The sequence below is a fragment of the Heteronotia binoei genome, chromosome 7 (genome assembly GCF_032191835.1).
Source record: "Heteronotia binoei isolate CCM8104 ecotype False Entrance Well chromosome 7, APGP_CSIRO_Hbin_v1, whole genome shotgun sequence".
Classification (NCBI taxonomy): Eukaryota; Metazoa; Chordata; class Lepidosauria; order Squamata; family Gekkonidae; genus Heteronotia; species Heteronotia binoei.
In genome coordinates, this window is record NC_083229.1 from 58,919,291 (window position 1) to 58,939,373 (window position 20,083).

General features: G+C 45.9%; 1 pseudogene; it reads right to left on the reverse strand.

Annotated features, from left to right (window-relative positions):
• Positions 1 to 12,589: 12,589 nt before the first annotated feature.
• Positions 12,590 to 18,498, reverse strand: LOC132575524 (GATA zinc finger domain-containing protein 1-like; annotated as a pseudogene).
• Positions 18,499 to 20,083: the final 1,585 nt, after the last annotated feature.

A 20,083-nucleotide genomic window follows, 5' to 3' on the forward strand; every position in this document is an offset into this window, starting at 1 on the left:
GTTTACCAGGCACCAGTCATTTCCAACTCTGGGGTGATGTTGCATCATGACCCTTTTACGGGAGACTTTTTACGAGGTGGTTTGCCATTGCCTTCCCCAGTCATCTACAATCCCCCCCCCCCCCCAAACCTCCGATGGATGGAAGGCTGAGTCAGCTTTGAGCCAGCTACCTGAACCCAGCTTCTGCCGTGATCGAACTCAGGTTGTGAGCAGAGAGCTCAGACTGCAGTACTGCAGCTTTAGCACTCTGCACCACGTGGCTGTATGTTAATTTTTACCCCTGTATATATTGTTTGCCCTTATGGGTCTATATTCTGGACCAGTATTTTTTTTACCTCTTTGACATGGTTGACAGACTTGGATTCTATGAATCAACCACTGTGAATAAAGCAATTTCGCTTTTAAATATGAAGAAAAGGGCTGGGAGAGAAAAGGACCACCATGCTATAGGGAAGTCCTTACAGTGTTTCATTGGCACCTGTGTTTGTACAGATTTCTAGATCACACCAGGCCTTCTAAGCAGATATTGTGATGGATTTAAATCAGTTCATTAAAGCATTTCTCTGAAATCATCTCAAGGGTAATATTTTTGAGTAGACACAGAAAAATAAAGACTGACACTTTCTCCCTTTGATAAATTCAGTTCTCTAACTCCTTCTACATGTAAATAGCTTTCCTGATCCTTTATTGCACAATCTGCTAATTTGGTGCGAAGGGTGGTGGTGGGGGGAAGAAACAGCTGTTTGGTAGACAGCTGTTTCGTTTAACAAACAACTGAGAAAACTGCTCTCTTGGATGTAGTAAACAAACAGGAAAAATTTTGATTTAAAATTGTTGGGACTCATGTGATTGCACTACTGTGCGTATTGTGATGAGGCATGAGAGTACACACATGCCCCCCACCCCAGTCCATTTGTGTCCTGAAAGCATCACTGATAGCAATCCACTTTTGTTTTTGGCAAGTACAGTAACTGACTGACTTTATAAACTAATTCTACAGTTTAAGTGAGACTATAGGGTTTCTAGTGTCTCTTGCAAACCTATGTGAAAATTTGTATATCCATAAAACAATCTTATTTTTATGTTAAAGATAAATTGATGCAATCAGATTACTGCAAAAGAGGGCCAAAGTTATGTCTGTGAAGCAGGACTGAGCTATTTTGCTGTCCTGTACTTCCCATAAGAAATTCAATTTTCTTAAAATAAGAAACAGCAGTCTCAAAGAAATTTCTCACCACCATCTGAAGTTGGGCTGCGGCCCAGCAATACTGCCTAGGAGAGAAGCAGCCAGTCTCCTATTGGAGAACTCTGGAGAAACATCTTTACCAGAGCCAAAGTTAATCACAGTACCCACATGAGAAACCCATTTGTAGCCATAGTCGCACTAGAACTATTGTACTGTCAAATAATTATATCTGTTTTAGATCTTACTGTTGTGGGAATTCAAAGGGCACCTCCCCTTTGCCAAACCCCAGATATATGGTGGAGGAAGAAGACAGCAGGCAGAGTGCAGAGGGAAGAGAAGGGGACCCATATAGAATGTGGTTTCCCTGTGTTTGGTAGATTTTTTTTGTAGCCATAGAAATGGTTGAATCCTACAGTCCTGTGATCCATCAACAAAAGGCATTGATGACCATAGATCTGTTGAATATTGTAACTGTATGCAAGAAGATCTGGAAGGGAAAGGGTTAAAAGAATTCTCTCACAGGTATGCTTGGTGGTTGGCTCCACCCTCTCATTGGCTAGATATTGAGCCTCTTTGGCTGTTGTTTGTCTTCTGTTTGGTCTTATATAGGACCTCTCTTCTCTCTTACCAACCCATTGGCCAACCTCATGAACAAAAGCCTACTTTTGCATAAAGGCTTGTTCATGAATAAGAATCTACTGATAAGCAAGTCTAGAGAGGTAGCATTTTACATTGATGCAGTTATTTATTTATATACCCTTTTCAGTGTCAAAGGGAAACTAAAGCAACTAAAGTAGGGATCATGGCCATAAAGAATGCATAAGTTGCAGAAGAAGGGGGTGGCTGAGGAGAAAGGAGCTTTGTGGGGGTCTCTGGTCAGTGAAAGGGAAACAAGAATCTGGGAGAAGAAGGAACAAGGGGGTGAATAATCTGTTTCTTCTGGCTGAGACCAAAGGAGAGGCTTGTTTGCCCACTCACAAATGTTAAAAACCCAAGCTATATGTCACAATGAATGAAACATTAATTTGTTTTACAGTAATTTAGAAGCCATCTTGCTCAACCATTTTAGAACAGGTCTAATTTTGTTTTCTTTTTTCAAGCTAAGTTTCAGACAATTATGCCTTTTTTTTCTATTCTTATCAGTTTTCTTGGATGTTGCACTTTCCAATCTTTAATAATGAGCAGGAATGATGTCTGAAATATCATTAGACTGTGCCACCATATGGCTGAGATTAAAAATGAATACAACAACAGCACATCTGTCAAAAGCAACTTATTATTTAATGAGAAACCAGGACTCCAGGATAAAAAGTCTTCGTTTCCCTTGTTACAATACAGATTTATTTCTCTTGACCATCTGGTCATCTGGGTATTGTTTTAATTCAGATGTAAGATTGCAAAGGTGTCAAGAAAATTACTTGAGATATTCAACTGGAGTTCAATTAATGCATTCTACGTTTCATACATTGTCTGGTTAAACATGTTTCTTAATCACAGTTTCAAAGAAGGGAGTAATTATAATGCTTCATTTTCTGAACCGTATAGAATTGGAAGGAAAGGAATCTGGTAGGGTCTTTGGGGATGATTTCTTAAATTTTGAAGGCAGTGGGCTAGAAGGCTGTCACTCTGTTTAAGGCTGCACTAAAAATATCTTGGTCTGTGCCAGAATAAAGGCTTAGAGGAATAATTTTACCATCGAGGCATTCTATACAACACGGGCAGCCCAATCCAGGCATAAGTGGCAGCCGGCTATGGCGTAGCTGCTGTGCTGCTAGTAGGCTTCCTGAGAACTTCAGCACGCTGGAGCATGGGCAGGGGAGAGGCATAGCTTGCCATGAGGGAGACGATCACCATGGCAACGCCACTGGCGTAGGCACAAGGGAGGTGAAGGCAGGTGGAGGGGAGGGCCAGCCCACCCCCATTGGCCAGTCCTGGCGCATGCACCGCGGCTCATGACAGTAAGGGATGGGGAGAGGCAGTCCAGAGAGGCTGATAGCCATCTCCAACCTGCCCCCAAACAGAGAACGGAGCCAATGATGGGCAGACCATCACAGACAAAGGAGAGATGTCCCACCAACATGGGGAGGGAACAGGAGTGAGGCTGGGCATGTGTGCACAAGAAGCCTGGTTTGGTGGCGAGGCGGGGGTGGTGGTGAGACAGGGCCGCACAGGACCATGGAGAAGCCGTCAATCCCCTCACACCCTTCCGCTATCAGAGACTCTGCCCATGGCAGGCAGACAAGCAGGAAGTACCAAGTGCAGGAGTTCGTTGACATAGACAGCGGCTGGAATGTGTGTCTGGGAGTGAGCAGCCCAGCAACAGACACCCCCCCACCAAGAGACCCCCTGTGTTGCCCTGATGCCCCCTGCCATGGGCACAGAACACCTCCCCTGGGAGCCACAGAACTCAGAGTGCAAGTATAGTAGTGGATCAAAGAGGACGAATCTATATCAATATCTAATCAATATATATGGCTTAGAGAAGCTTGGAATTAATCAGGCAAAGTAGCAATGCTTTTAGAAATCTTTGTGTGCTTCTACCTGAGCAAAAGGGGAACAGCCGGCTGACAAGCGGAGAAGACACACAGTGAAATTTGTAACTTCCTAAGCAAACCGCAAAACGGCAGGGTTGCTAAGAGACACAAGCGGCAGGCTGCTAAGAAGCACTTCCTCTTTTATGCAACACAGCAAGACAAAGCTATAAGAGAGAAATATCATGGTTAGAAGAGTTTTCAGTAGAGTTTTAGAGTGTTTTAGGCGTAGGAAACGCATAAGAAATAAAGAGTGTGTTTCAGTAACAATCATGATGCTATTTAGGAAAGCAGAAGTTACAGCAGGCAGCAGCGGGAGGCCCATATAAGGTAAAGGCAGGCAGAGTGATGGACAAACAGGCCTGGACCTAACCACAGGCAGGTCAGGTACAAGAATGGGCAAAAGATATGTTTGTGGTTACCAATGACCCAGGGACCTGGGAAGCTGAACTGTACTAAGGTAGGCAGATGGGTTGAGGAATGGTATAAAAGGCAGCAGTTAATTGCATTCAGGGCTCAGACTCTAGGGTCTGAAGCCCATGTACAGGGCGCGTGTGCACGTTAAATAAAGAAAGCTGTTTTCCTGATCTCGCCTCAGACCTCATTTGTAAGTATGATTTAATATTGTTTGGACAACACAGGACTTTTCCTGCTACATAAATTTGGCGACCCAGATGGGACCGGGGCCTTTAGCCCCTGATGATTAGCCCGGCCGAGTGCTGCTGATGGCGGGGGAGGACCAGATCCACGGTAGGAGCGCTCCCGGCTTTTCCTTTTGGCCGACCGTCCTTTTGACCCACCCTGTCTTCAGTTGGCCTGACCGATGGCCTAATCTCGAACCAGCGAGGAACAGGAACCAGCCACAATTCGGCAATTTCAAACTGTAAGTACTGAGCCTTGTGCACAATGTTTTCTGTAGGTTTTTCTGTTGTTTCCCCTCTATAGGAGACTGTGGCATACGCCCTGCCTCAGAGGGACGGTGGGTCTGATCAGCCCGCAGCAGCACACTAGTATAGCCCACCGCTTTGGGGGAGGTTTGCTTATTGTTCTCCCCTGCGGTGCCCTAGAAACTGTGCTTTCTTGGGAGGGACACGTTGGGTGTGCCCTCATTGGAGCTCTATCTCGCTCCCACAGCGATACAAAGCTGTGTATTGGAAAACAATTAACACTGTTTGGGTAAATTCCAGTGTTACACACACAAAAAAAGTAAGGAAGCATTGTAAACAGAACCATATTCGTCTGGACTGTATGATGTGTGCATGATGTGTGCTTGAGACGATACTTTGTATCGAAGCAACAGTGGATCTGCCAGTACCGCGATTCCTGCCTGCGCGAGCACGGTGGGCCGGGACCGCAGAGAAGCGGCTGAATAGGATCCTATATATGTGACCCCCTCCCCGTTCTTGTGTTTTAGTTGTCTGTCTGTCAAGTTTAAAGTGATTACAGTCTGGGAGGGACGCCCTTGGCTGCACAATTGAAAATTTTAGTGTAAATCGATGGGTCGGCACGTTTGGGTGCTAGACGGAAGTGGTTAAGCTAGCTAACAGATTGGTGTTGTGCCATATAGTGTAACGAAACAATGCATTTTACCCCGGGAGAAAACTCCTGGAGACAACCCCAGATTATTAAATAGGAAAACTGTGATTTAGGTTGCTGTACGATTAACATGATGTTGCCAGGGTTGTAAAGCCTTGTGTGAAAAATCATCTGAAAGAACTGATGATGTTACCATTTGTGTGTTTGTTTTCTGCTGCTTTGGGGCTGTTCATTAGCGGCATCAATTATTTCCTAGCTCGGTTGGTGCGGCTGATGTGCACTTTGGAGCAGTATTCCTGGACAAGGCACTCTTAGTCAAGGTACCCACGGGACATAGCCCAGCGTTTTGCTGACCCTTGTAGGGAGCTGGACCTTTAAGCCCAACACAAAGCTCCCAGCCCCTCCCTCTTGCCATTTAGATTCACTTAGGTTCTATCCTCGCCCCCTGCATCGGTTGAGACCAAAGAATTCCAGATCTATGGGCTCTCCCAGAGAGAAGTTCTCCAGAAGCAAGTCCTCTGCCTCTGGTCAGCTTACCTTCTCAGAAGAAATCCCCGTCAGCCATGTGATGTCCCTCCAGCAGATCCAGGGCTCCCAATTCCCGGCCCATGACAGGCTACAATGTATTCATTGGGCACAAGGGAAAAGAGACCTTTAAAGTGCTTGCCGAGTGTCTCTGAAATAATCCTCCAAGATTGCGGAAGTGAAAAACAACTGCCCTCGAGTGAGATGCCGGCAGGGAGGCTCCCATCTGCCTAGTAAGCCGATGCCAACAAGCTCTACCAGCAGGCACAAAGCCATTAAGACGTGTGAGGTAGCAGAAGTCCTCCAGAAACCAGATGTCTTGTAGAAGTGCCTGTGTGCAGCCCACCAAATCTATTTTTGCCCACCAACCACGAAGTTGCAGGTGATCAGCCTTTGCGGCTCAGTCGGCTCCAGATATCAGGCGAAGGCAGCAGGAAGCTGAGTCCAGCCTGAAGGAGATTAGAAAGTTGCTGTTCAGTCAGTAAGATGCAAGGCTATGAGCATCGAGCCAAACAGCCGGCCCGAGAAGTGGAGGGCCGGTGAAGAAAACTGTGGGCTGAAGGGCTTCCTTAATAGCTTTTCCTGTGCTGCGGCTGCAAAGATAAGAGAGAAAACCCTAGCAGAAGGGGCGATCCAGATAAAGAAACCAAGGGTCATCTGAAGGTCCCGATGTCTGCGACGCTTGAGCTCCTGGGTGTCTACAGAAACGCCAAGCAGCTGGCAGAAAGAACGCTGCCCAGCAGCGAAGCAGATCGAGCAGATCCACAAAGGGGAACTGACTGGCATCAAGGAAGTCTCGCGCCTGAAGGCTGTGGCCGAGATTGCGCCAGAAAGAGATGACCACGGAGATGAAAAAGCCACGGAAGTAGCTGCTTCTGCCCTTTTGGACCTCCAAAAGCTTTTCCGAGAAGAAGAAAGCTCGGGAGAAAGTCCCATTTGCTAGAGCCTTGTGTGAAGCTACAAAGAGGGGACTCTTTTGTTCCTTTTTAAGTAATCTTTGGATTATTTTGAATTTTTTAATGTTTTGAAGCAACTTTTCTTGCTACGCAGCAGTTATTTTGCATAGTAGAAGATTTGTTTGCCCAGCGTTGTATTTCAAGTTATTCGAGTAGCCTCAGAAGAAGAGAAGAAAATAGGATGATCCCTAGGGGTAAGTAGTTGGAATGTGTCAGAAAGCTAGTTTTAGCCTGACACGTTGCCCAGTGCCTTGTTCATACTGAAATGTTTAGCCAAATGGAATGTTTAGCCAAGTAAGTAAAGATTTTGTTCATGAGGAAACTGGACCCAAAAGGAGTTTTATATGGGCTCCAGAGATTTAATTTGGTAAGAAGGAATTATATATGTTACAGGCATACCATCTTTTTGTGTGGAGTAACGAAGAGGGGCAATTATAATCTTTTTGCCCCAGCCCATAGAGAATACTTTGGTTTTAATTAATTATATGTTGCCCATTGATTTGCCCAGGCTGCCATGGTTGTCCAGAGTGATTGTTGAAAGGTTGTGCCTCCTGGAAATAAGAAAATCCAGTCCCCAGGAAGAAATATTATATGTTATGTTGAATTATAGGCCTGTTTTGAACTTTGTATTGTTTTGGCTATGCAGTTTGATTGAGGTTTTCCTAGATAGGCTTTTCAGGTGCAGTTTTGCTCCCGGATCTGGTTGTTTGAGAATCGACCTCTGGACCTCACTCACCGGCAGTAGTGAGGTTCCACAGGCAGCGCCCTCTGGATCCTGGCCTACCGGAAACGGCAGGATTCCACAGGCATCTGAGACAACCCCCCTAGCTGCCATCACACAGGAGCTGATGTGCTCTATGCTCGGGGGAAGAAAATCATCAGAAGAGCGACCAGCTGATCGAGTTAAAAGATCCATGGTTGGACCTGTTCCAGACTTAGGGACGGTAGTAATGTCATGGTGCAGCCTTTGGGGCTGGAGCGGGCATATTCAGATGATTAACGAGTCGGCTCACAGACTAAAGAAAGGATTCTTTGTTCTTATCAGGTTGATTTCAGTGTGTGTGCTGGTTTGTGGATGTAATGAAAATTCAAGCTCCGCTTGAAAGAGGGGAATATAGCAGTGGATCAAAGAGGACGAATCTATATCAATATCTAATCAATATATATTGCTTAGAGAAGCTTGGAATTAATCAGGCAAAGTAGCAATGCTTTTAGAAATCTTTGTGTGCTTCTACCTGAGCAAAAGGGGAACAGCCGGCTGACAAGCGGAGAAGACACACAGTGAAATTTGTAACTTCCTAAGCAAACCGCAAAACGGCAGGGTTGCTAAGAGACACAAGCGGCAGGCTGCTAAGAAACACTTCCTCTTTTATGCAACACAGCAAGACAAAGCTATAAGAGAGAAATATCATGGTTAGAAGAGTTTTCAGTAGAGTTTTAGAGTGTTTTAGGCGTAGGAAACGCATAAGAAATAAAGAGTGTGTTTCAGTAACAATCATGATGCTATTTAGGAAAGCAGAAGTTACAGCAGGCAGCAGCGGGAGGCCCATATAAGGTAAAGGCAGGCAGAGTGATGGACAAACAGGCCTGGACCTAACCACAGGCAGGTCAGGTACAAGAATGGGCAAAAGATATGTTTGTGGTTACCAATGACCCAGGGACCTGGGAAGCTGAAATGTACTAAGGTGGGCAGATGGGTTGAGGAATGGTATAAAAGGCAGCAGTTAATTGCATTCAGGGCTCAGACTCTAGGGTCTGAAGCCCGTGTACAGGGCGCGTGTGCACGTTAAATAAAGAAAGCTGTTTTCCTGATCTCGCCTCAGACCTCATTTGTAAGTATGATTTAATATTGATTGGACAACACAGGACTTTTCCTGCTACACAAGTGCATCAGCCGCAGAACTCTGAGTCCACTTCATCAGCCCCCCCTTAGTGTCCTGCGCACAACAGCCCTGTGGGGTCGGGTAGGCTGTCAGCCCAGGCAGGCTGAGGGGCAGCACTCCCCACCCCTATCCAGCCACATGAGGGCAGCATGGCAGCCCATAGACCGTTCCTCTCCTCCCCAAAACCATCCAGGCATTCCCTCGGAGAGGTCACTGACAGTGGGGGGGGGGGGTTGTCCAGGTAACGTGCAGCAGATGTCAAGCAGGAGAGACAACAGACTTTATTTTTCTGGAACAGAGTGCAGCAGTCTCCCTGGCGGTTGCCAGGCAGTCTCGCTGTGGTCGGGGCTCCATTCCAAGCGGCGGGCAGAAACAACTGAAGGAATGGGGAGGCGGTGGAGTGACACACACAGAAGCCTCTGTATTGGAGTCCTATCTGCAAAACAGAGATAGAGATCAAGAGCACCTGCAGAGGCGGCAACTGGAAGAGCAGGCTGCATTTCAGCCGGGCGCTTTCTTAAAGGGACAGTCTCTGACCCACCTCCCTGCAACAGGGCAGCTGCCACACACACACCTGTCAGGGGTTGGGAACATGGCAGACAGCAGACCAAGGGAAGAGAGCAGGCAGCAGCACAGGGGAGCTGGATCAGCAAATGCCCCGCTGGAGCCCACTGCCTCGTTCAAGTGCCAGAGATGCTTGCACACCAAGCGGTCGAGAGAGAAGAGAGGGGGAGGCTGTGGGGGAACAGTGGAACTTACCCACCCATGGGCGACAGTCCTCGCATGCAGAGCCTCTGGAAGCCGGGAACCTGTGGAGACTTGGAAACAAGAGCAGTTAGCCCCAGGGGAGAGACCTCTGTCTCCCCCTTGCAAGTCAAAGATACTGTCAAAGCAACCACACGGTGCAAAACCCGTCACCAATGTGCCTTCCTGTCCCTCACTCTAAGCCTGTATGGCCAGGAGCTTGCTGGCAGAGCTTCCCGCCATGCGCTCCTCTCCCTAACCACTGAGTTGTGCGAGGCCAGAGTGGAAGTATTTCTAGGAAGGGGGAGACCGCGATTGGGTGCTGGGGAGGGGGCTCGTCAGCCCGAGGCGCGAGGGGATTCGTGAGGCAATCATGCCGCTCCCTAAGGGGTTTGCGAGCTTCCACAGTGTCGGAGGCAACCTTTGTTTTTGGTTTCAACGAGTGCCTATGGGACACACTGCTATTTTTGCCGGCGTAAAGTTGTGCCTCTCGGGGGGGGGGGGGCGTGTCATGGGCCAAACTGCTCAAAAAGCTGCCTAAGCCTGGCCGTGCCCCCAACTCCACCCCCTCCTCTGCCTGAACGCCGCGCTTCGCCTCACTTCTGCCCACGCTCAGGCGGAGTGGTGCTCAGGCAGCCCCCCGCCCACCTAACTCCCCCCCCCCCACTGTGGCGGCACCGGTCGTACGTCGGTGCAAACCCTTCCTGTACCCACATACCGGCTCGTCTGCTCCCAGAAAACTTTCCACACACACCCTGGATTGTGCTGTTAAACCATTAAAATCAATATCAAAAACAAATCAGGACAGTTATATAAAACTTAAATCTACTGTTCTCACTTTCTTCACAACTGCTTAATTCTGTGAGGAAATGTTGGCTAAAGAGATTAGCACTGCCACTAACTGATTAGAGTGGCCTGTAGGATCAAGAACCTTTAATAATATGTTTTTAAACTTCTATGTCATAGTTATAAGAACATTTGGTAATTATATGCCCCAGTGTCAAGGGCACTGGCACTCCCTCTCTCACACTTATCCTTTCTTGTGGCTTTGTGGGGGAACTGAGATCTCAGTTTAGCCTGCATCTTTCTCCTCACTGCTGTGCAAAGATGGGGAACAAAGCTGGATGGCCAGAGCAGCACTGGGAGTGTGGAGATGCTCCCCACCTCCTCCAGGCTCTATGGAGGGTTGGTGCAGGCCAAAGGAGGGATCTGGCTGTTGGGCCTCATAGATGGACCAGTAGAAATGCTTGGAAGAAGCAGCAGGGACAATGGGAGACTGGCAAGCCCACAGGAAGAGGTGGCAGAAGGAAAGTGACCTCCAGGATGGACTGTGCCAGTGGGGAAGGCTGGGAAGAGGACTGGTCAGCCAGGAGTGAGGGAGGAGCTGAGTAAATGACATGGGGGGACAAGGAGCATGTAGGAGACAGTAGCACCAATCTCCTGGGAGCAGCACTGACCAACAGAGGGGCTTTTTAAGGCCTTCGTCTAGTTGAGGTAACCAATGGAAAGAAGTCTCAAGTGGACAGGGCACTATCCCTGGGGAGGGACGGTGGCTCAGTGGTAGAGCATCTGCTTGGGAAGCAGAAGGTCCCAGGTTCAATCCCTGGCATTTCCAAAAAAGGGTCCAGGCAAATAGGCGTGAAAAACCTCAGTTTGAGACCCTGGAGAGCCGCTGCCAGTCTGAGAAGACAATACTGACTTTGATGGACCAAGTGTCTGATTCAGTATAAGGCAGCTTCATATGTTCATATCCCCAGAGATGGGATTGGAAGAGCCCAGGGTAGCCCAACCCCCAGGAACCCTTTATTAAGTGGGTCTTTGTGCAGCCAAGGAGGATGGGCCAGGTTACACCTAGCTAGCGGGTGGACCAAGTGCTGGAAGAAAGAAAGGATGCTATGAAACCATCTCCTCCTCTTATCAGAGACTTATTTGGGCCTGCAGGCATAAAAGGGAGGCTGGAGGGCATATGCACCCTGGTCTCAACCCCCAGAAGGCAAAGTCTTGACAGCCATCTTAAATGAAATTCTTGTAGAGGCCTTTGAGACTAATCCAAGAATCTTGTGAACATAGACATACATGATATTCATAGGATTGTGTATACTGTATTTTACCATGTTCTGTATCATGTGTGATGTTAAATTTACTTCCTAACAATAAATATGTTCTAAATTAGTATAAGACAGTTTGCTCTGTTTACTGCTAAACTGAAAAACATAGCCATGGGAGAGAATGGCTCATAATTCCTATATTGGGACTACATGTTATTTCTGAGGTCACATGAGGGATTGAACATTCCAGCATCTTCATATGGGAGTGGAGAGTCTATTTTTTAAAAACAAAATGAAGCACACATACATTGTAAATTTACACACCCTCCTGAACTATCTCCACTCACTTTCTCCACTCACTTGTATGTGTAATTTTTGGGTGGTGGTGGGGCTCATTTCTCCCTCTGCTCCTCTCTGATCTGCAGGGAAGGCAGGCTGCCTCAGACATAATCCTGCATCTGGAAGAGTCATGCAGTCCTCACAAGGCAGTGAGCTCTTTCCTCATCAGGAATACAAAAGCGATCAGGCTGCCCCCAAGTCTTGGCAATGTACCTACTTCCCTCTATTTTGCAGGTTAATCCTTTATTTGGTTACTGCCACCACCCAATCAATTTGTAGACTGTAACGTGCTGTGGGAGTGGGACCCTAGCCCTCTAAGCCTCCAGGAGTTTCATGACAACTCTGCATCTTAATTCCATTTGCCATCTCACTTGGCCAACCTCCAGTGGAAATGAGTAGATGCCCTTTCACACCCTCTGAGATGAAGGAATCAACTTGGTTGTCCCTTACTTCACCTTTGGTAATATGGCTGGAAGTAGGACATGGTATTGGTCTAATTTTCAATTTAGGAAGGTTTAATAAAAGAAACATGATGCACATTACTTATGGTCATGAGCAAAAGATAGATCTGTCTTACTCTCACTAGATGCATTCCTAATAGATATACTTAAAGGAACAGGTACTTAATCCATGGAGGTTAAAACCCTCAGGGAGGTTCCATTACCTTGAGTTCAAGGTCTGTTTTCTTCTTGTTGTGTGGCTATATATGGTCAAAATACAGTCCAATGGTGTCCTTCATGCTATCTGGTATTAGTCCAGAGGTGAGAGCAAAGCAAGAGAGTTTAGGAAGAAGGACCTTCCTTTTCGTTTCCAGAGAATTTATAATCTGTGCTTTCCACAATTAGGATGACTGTTTGTCTTTTCCTGTTTGACTAAGGTCCCTTTCCAGCTTCAGTGGTTTGTCTTCAGCTGTCTTGCTGAATGTCTCCAGGCCAAAGGATGGGGGAGGGAAGAGAGTCACGCCACCTTTTTCCTTCTTCTGTACCTGGAAACACAGCATTTGCTGCATCAGAAATGCATATTTCTTTTCTTGGCCCTTCCCAGGACCCTGCCTTTAAAGGTCCAAATAGCCCCACTCCTCCCTGGGAATACCTCTGAGGGAAGGCAATGATATGCTCTTCCCTTTCCCTCCTACTGGGCTGCTGGATGGCTCTTTCCCCAAGCTGTGCTCCCTCTTGCTCTATATATTATGCCAGGGGTTAGGCTGGGGGAAGTTTGCTGGCCTTCAGTCCCCACCCCTGCTTGTCCCTAGGCTTTTGAAGTCCAGGGCCTGGGTTGCTGTTGGGCTTACTTGTCCTTTTGTAGACCTCTAAGGCCCCACCTTGGCCTTTGCTCTGGTTTGCCATTGTTCAGGCCCTCTGGGCTATTCCAGTGATGGATCCCAGTTGTTTCTTCTGCCTGCTCCTCAAACTATAGTGCCAGGTAAGGGCCCCGTGTATGGATGGGAGGCCTCTGGACTTTCTGTTAGTGGAGAATCTGGGAATGGGGCCTCTGCAAGCTGTATTTCCACTGCGGCAATGGAGGGTCTGGTCCTGAGTGCCATAGCTTCTACAGTCATGAAAGGTGAACGCATTGTCCTTTTGCTTCCTACGCCTGCTAGAGGTGTGATTTCTCTCTCCTTTAGCTTACATTGGCAGAGTCCATTTACACTATTCTCCATTGGATTGTGAATGTTCAGCCTGCTGATTTGTTCTTAGCATCAGGCCTCGGATTCAGTGGGAACTCACAGGAGTTTAGAGAATTCCACCTCCTTGTCCATTGAATAGTAGGTGCAGCTGCATAACAATTCCTGGATGAGCTCCACCACCTATTTTTCTACAAAACAACCCCTGCCTACTATCTTACTAACCTTGAGAGATGGATGCTGCTTTCCTACAACTCCTCTGTAAGGTAGGCCAAAACAATAAACTTTAAGAAAAGACCTTTGCCTCTATTTGTCTTTGCATATCTGTATGCTGCCCCCCCCCCCCCGGCAGCATAAGCATGCAAAGCCTTTGCCTTGAAAACAAGATGGGGGTATATAGCTGAGCTTTTCCCTTTATTTCCCTACCTGCTGTGCCTGTAAAACCTTTGTCCCTCCCTAGCAGGTGAAGCGTAGAGCCTCAGAAAACAAAATAGCTAAGCTGCTAAAGCAAGCAGGAAATGTACTTCCCAAATCAAAACTGTCAGTGTAATGATTGGCAGAATATGAAAACTGTGCATAGAAATGCCAAATGGGATGATTCTGTTTGGATTGTAACACAGACTGTTTTGAAAGGGTGGCATCCCTATCAGGCATGTATCTATTGAATCACACTCTCTTGTTGCTGCCTACTGCAATGATGCTGACCCAGACGATGAGGCACCAGAATAATGATCAGATTGGATTGCCTCTGATCACTTCCAAATGTCGGAAATAATTCTGTATGGATTTGGAGCATTTACATATGAATGTTGAGTCAGATCTTGATTAGTAACATTCCAACTGCACATCTTTAAAAATATGCCTGCTTAAGGGGTTTGTGATGGCAGCCCATATGTTCTTAAAACCAAGCCGACTGTTTTGCCTTTCAGAGACATATACATTTTTGAAAGCTGTCTTCCTAACTTCCCTAACCTCAGTTGTACTTTTCAAGGGTGTTCTCTGTGTTCAAACAGATGAGACAACCCAGTGTCACAGAATACTTTGTTCATCCCCCTGCTCAAAGAAGTGCTGCTCCAGGGATTTGTGTCAAGGTAATTTACCTTGCTCAACTGTCTATGCCCTGAGAAAATGTAAGCACTATTGTTCTCAAAAGGTTTCATAAGGGAGATTGTTTTTAAAAGTCTGCTTGAAGTCAGATATTTGCGTCTGTTTCATTAAGAGCACATCCTATGTGACAGTTTTTGCATACCTGCATAAGCTTTGGGTCAAAGTGACTGACCTTACCAACCAGATGAGCTCTCAAGTACAATTTTATTTCAGTTTTATCTATACAAATTAAAACTGGATTAACTTTATGCAGTGTCAGGGTTCCAGAGACTCCTCCAACAAAATGTTTTCTTCCACACGAGTGCTTTTGGAGTGATTCCTTTGGCAGCCTATGTGTGGAAAATACTGCAACACAATTTGTCATTCATGTAAACTGTTTTTAGTCATTATGTTTCCAGGGTTCCTATTATGTGTACCAGGAAAGTACACAATGCCTCAGTAAATGATACCACCATATAACTGGAACAGACCAGTGCATATAAATTTTGGATCTAGTATGCATGATCAGAAACCCAGATTTTTCAGAGTATATGTTTACAGATCCTGAAGCCAGAATATACATGCATTGCCCAATTCAGACCAAATGGCTATCACTGGTATTGAGATGGTCACACATAGTGCACTCTCCTAGTATTCATGATAGGACTGTCAGAGACATAAAAACTGAGAAGAGCTGTAGATGTTGTGGCATGCTTCCATGATCAATAGTTGGGTGTTTATATATATTCTAGCTGTGATCTCCCTGGATAGCCCAGGCTAGGTTTATCCATCAGCTCTGAAGCAAAGCAGGGTCAGCTGTAATTAGTACTTGAATGGAGACCACCAAGGTAATCCAAGGTGACTATGCAAAGGCAGCAATGGCAAGCAAATTCTGTTTGTTTTTGGTTTTAAAACCCTACAGCAGGGATGGACAACCATAGCTCTCCAGATGTTTTTGCCTACAACTCCCATCAGCCCCAGCCAGCATGGCCAATGGCTGGGGCTGATGTAAGTTGTAGGCAAAAAACATCTGGAGAGCTACCATTGGCCACCCCTGCCCTACAGGGTCACCATAAGTTAGCTATAATTTGATGGTACTTTCCATCATCCTGATCTCCAAGCAGATGTGACAATACAATGATAAATATCCTGGCTCATTTAGAGCATCAAATGAGACAAGTGAGGGAGATGCCCTGCCCTACTCTGTGGGGTTGATTGGAATAGGAATCAGTAGCAACAGCAGCAGTTAGAGCCACTGATCTACAAGAGAGTCACAATTGGCCATAGAAGAAGTCTCTTACAGGCTAGAGGTTATCCTGTTCCTGCTTAATTAACAGTGATTAACATGACCTTTGCTACTTATTGACATATGACCATATAACCACATCTTAAAATAATGTAGATTAAACCATAATGGGGTGGGGATGTTTTTGCCATAAAGCAGCCAATTTATGGCAGCCCCATAGAGTTTTCGAGGCAATAAGCATTCAGAGGTGGTTTTGTCATTGTATGCCTCTGAATAGCATCCCTAGACTTCCTTGGTGGTCTCCCATACAAGTACTAACCAGGAATGGCCCTGCTTAACTTCCAAGATCAGAGGAGATCAGGCTAGCCAAGTTGGTGCTTATAATGTAAAAAGATTCAGTTGAGGTGTATGCTGTAATGCTGTTCAGCTTATTCAGGTCTACTTAAAAAAACACCCTCATACTGATTTCATCATGCCTAATAATAATAATCTGATAAATCCTGAGTCACTCTCCTTGGGCATGAAGAAGAAAAATGAGAGAGGGGGTGGGGCATGCCAGTGCATGTAAATGAGGACAACAACATGGGGAGTATGAGGGAAACATGTATATGGCATGAAAGGGCAGGTTCCCTTTTCTAATATATTGTGAAGAGGACCACAAGGCAGAGTTTATCCAGGCATAAATAAATCTTTTTGCCAAAGGGAAAAACAAAAGTGGGTAGATTTGATTAGGTATGAGAACAAATAATCCACATTGTTTGACTTTGCTCCAAATGTGCTGGAAGATATGAGGCAGTGATAATATGAAGTACTGAGAGAACATGTCTTAGTGCTGACATTAGCAGCAAAAGGGGAGGATACTCAGTGAAAGATAGTAGGCTTTTGTTCTCTTTTTAAGAAGACAGTAAGTGTCAAAGGGACTAAGCAAAAGAATGAGAAGGCGTAAACTTTGAGAAAAGTTCTATTGTCAGGAAATCAGGGTCAGAAACCAGAATCACAGTCAGAAGATTCAAGTCAGCTCTTCACAGTCAAGCCAGCATAGGAAAGAGAAAGGAGGAGACACAACATTTAGAATTCTTTTTTAAAACTATACATTAATAATATTTCATAAATAAAATGGGTAAGTTTGGTGTATTTTGACATAACACAAAATGAGACAAAGTATATACCTCACAACAAATGGAAGTAGAAAATAAAACATGTTTTAAAGAAAGTGAAGACTTGATTTTGACAAAGACATCTTTATTTTTCAAAATAAATACAATCTATTCCTAGGGCTAGCTGGGTAACCTAATACACAAGAGTTTGTAATATATTTAATGTATATAAAAGGAGTCTCTTGCACAGACCACAAGCTGCTATCCACCATTTCCTTGACTGACACTGTTGGAATAAATCCAATATGAGTCCAATGTGTCCAGATACAACCTTTTTTCCCCCTGGTTTCATGACTGAAACTTGAAATACTCCAAAGGTGCATAACAAACAAAATCTAAGTATTCAGTTTTCCTTGGGGAGATCTTCTACTGGTCATATTAAGGAAATTGCAGGGTCAAAACAGTCTTTGGGGCTACCTATGGTAGAGCCCCATGGCACAGAGTGGTAGAGCTGCAGTACTGCAGTTGGAGCCCTCTGCTCACGGCCGGAGTTTGATCCCAGCGAAAGCTGGTTCAGGTAGCTGGCTTGAGGTTGACTCAGCCTTCCATCCTTCCTAGGTTGGTAAAATGAGTACCCAGCTTGCTGGGGGGAAAGTGCAGATGACTGGAGAAGGCAATGGCGAACCACCCCGTAAAAAGTCTGCCGTGAAAACCTTGTGAAAGCAACGTCACCCCAGAGTCGGAAACAACTGGTGCTTGCGCAGGGGACTACCTTTACCCCTTTTTAATGGTAGGAATAAGCCAAGTTAAATGTGTACTTTTTTCACAGTATTCATAGAATCATAGAATCAGAGTTGGAAGGGACATCCAGGGTCATCTAGTCCAACCCCTGTACAATGCAGGAATTCATCAATACCTCCCCCTAAGTTCACGGAATTAGCATTTGCTGTCAGATGGCCATCTTGCCTCTGTTTAAAAACTTCCAAAGAAGAGCCCACCACCTTCCAAGGAACTCTGTTCCACTGAGGAACTGCTCAAACTATCAGGAAATTCTTCCTAATGCTTAGCCGAAAACTCTTTTGGTTTAATTTCAGCCCACTTGTTCTGATCTGACCTTCTGGGCCAACAGAAAACCATCTGCACCATATGACAGCCCTTCAAGTACTTAAAGATGGTGATCATATCACCTCTCAGTTGTCTCCTTTCCAGGCTAAACATGCTGAGCTCCTTCAACCTTTCCTTATAGGACTTGATCTCCAGACCTCTCACCATCTTTGTTGTCCTACAGCTATTGGTTTTGTATAAACCCTCTCATTAAAGCATAGTATGTTTTACCAACTGCTCATCAATCACTGAAAGAACATCTCCAATCTTACAAAAGAGACTGCCATAATTATAGTGGCTACAGACTCTGGAGTTTTGATGGGGGTTTTAAACTTATAAACATCCTTTCTTTTATTGTGGTGGATACTTTCTTTTCAAAACTTTCTTTTCTTGATCAAGTGAATTTCTCTCTGACTGTGCTTCCCTTCATTGCTTCTGCCACTCTCACCACTGCATGGTAGCCAAGATGCAGGTGTAGGCAAACTTTTCCTGCCCATGCAGTTGTTGCAAGGGATCTCACTCTGGCCTCCTTTCTTCCACATGAAGACAGTGGCATGACGTATGCTGCACACTGACTTCAGACCTAGTGGCATCTCATCATGTCACTCTTTGGCCTGCTGGGTTCCTGATGGAGTGAGTCTGCAGCAGCCACTGCTATTGAAAGTATAGGATTATGGGAACACTTGAGGTGGGGCTAGGTGGAGAGGAGATGTTGCAACAAGACTCCCCACAAAAGCCAATCAGATAAACCAGCATCTGGTGAGATCAAACAGCTGCCTTAGGAAATCAGCTGAGTTTTGGATCTTCTGTGACCTGTGATTCATCCTCTTTACTGCTCTCCCAGACTGTGAATAATATGAAGGCATTTTGCTTAGGAGAACATGGTGGCTTTCCTTCCTGGGCCCACAAGAAGAATATCTTTGTATTATCTTCCTTTAAAAGGATCTCAGGTAATAAGCGTTGAGAACGACATTATTCAGCCTGAAATTCTGAATAGTCATTGCTAGATAGAGTAGAGAATGCTGAGCTGGACAGATCCAGTGGTCTGACTCTGTATAACACAGTCAGGGTATTGGAGTAGGGCCACAAAAACCTAGGTTCAAATCCCACTAACCTTTTTGTTGGTCCACAATATCTGTAAAACTCTCCTCTAATGCCATACTTCAATTAAATCAATTTTCTTTGTGTCAGCTTCTTAATTGTTCAACTTTCACACCCATACATAGTAATGTGGAATATCTGCATTATCTTTACTTTGGTAGCCAGTGAAAAAGCCTTACACTTAAAGATCTTCTTAAGCTCCTCTAGGGCTGTCCTTCCCAGTCTCAGTCTCTTGATTTCTTGGTTGCAGTCTCCCTTTTGGTTGACGATAGGGCCAAAGAATAGAAAATGCTTTAACAATTTCAGTTTCTCCACCATCAGCCTTAAAGTTGTGTAGTCATTATGTTTGTGTTCTTGATGTTCAGCTATAATCCTGCTTTGGCACTTTCTCTTTAACCTTCATCAGCAGGGCTAGCATGTGGGAGTAGGTGAACTAGACTATGGTCTAGGATGCTGGCTCCCACAGGGGCGGGGGCAGGTGCCCCCTCCCTGTCCCTGCTCGCGCCATCTCTGAGTCTTTCTTGGCTCTGAGGTTGGAGGGGCTCCCCCAATCCCTCAGAGCCAAGAAAGAATGCCATTGCCCCCACCCTTCCCTTCCGCTCTGCCACCTCCCCCCATCCCGTGCGATCACAGTGTGCTGCCGGCTGCGATGTGGCGTGCATCTTATCCTCCTTTTTCTAAGAATGCGCTAGAGAAGGCTTCGCTCCCCCTCCCTTCTGGTTGTGGAAAGGAGGGGGGAGAAGTGTCCTCCCGCACATTCTTAGAAGAAGGATAAGGTACACGCCATGTCACAGCTGAGACGCGGTACACTGATCACGCCAGGTGGGGGGGAGGCGGGAGCGGAAGGGGCAGAGGTGCAACTGATCGACCAGGTGTGTGTGGGGAGCTGGGACATGGCTGCTGGGCAGGGGGCATGCTGTGATGATGTCACTTCTGGATTGAACATTAGGAGGTGGGTGCCGGCGCAGGTTTCTGCCTTGGGTGGAAAAAAACCTAGCACCGGGCCTGTTCATCAGTAACCATTCCAAGTCTTCACAGTTTTCAGCTAGTAATATAGTGTCATCTGCAGATCTCACA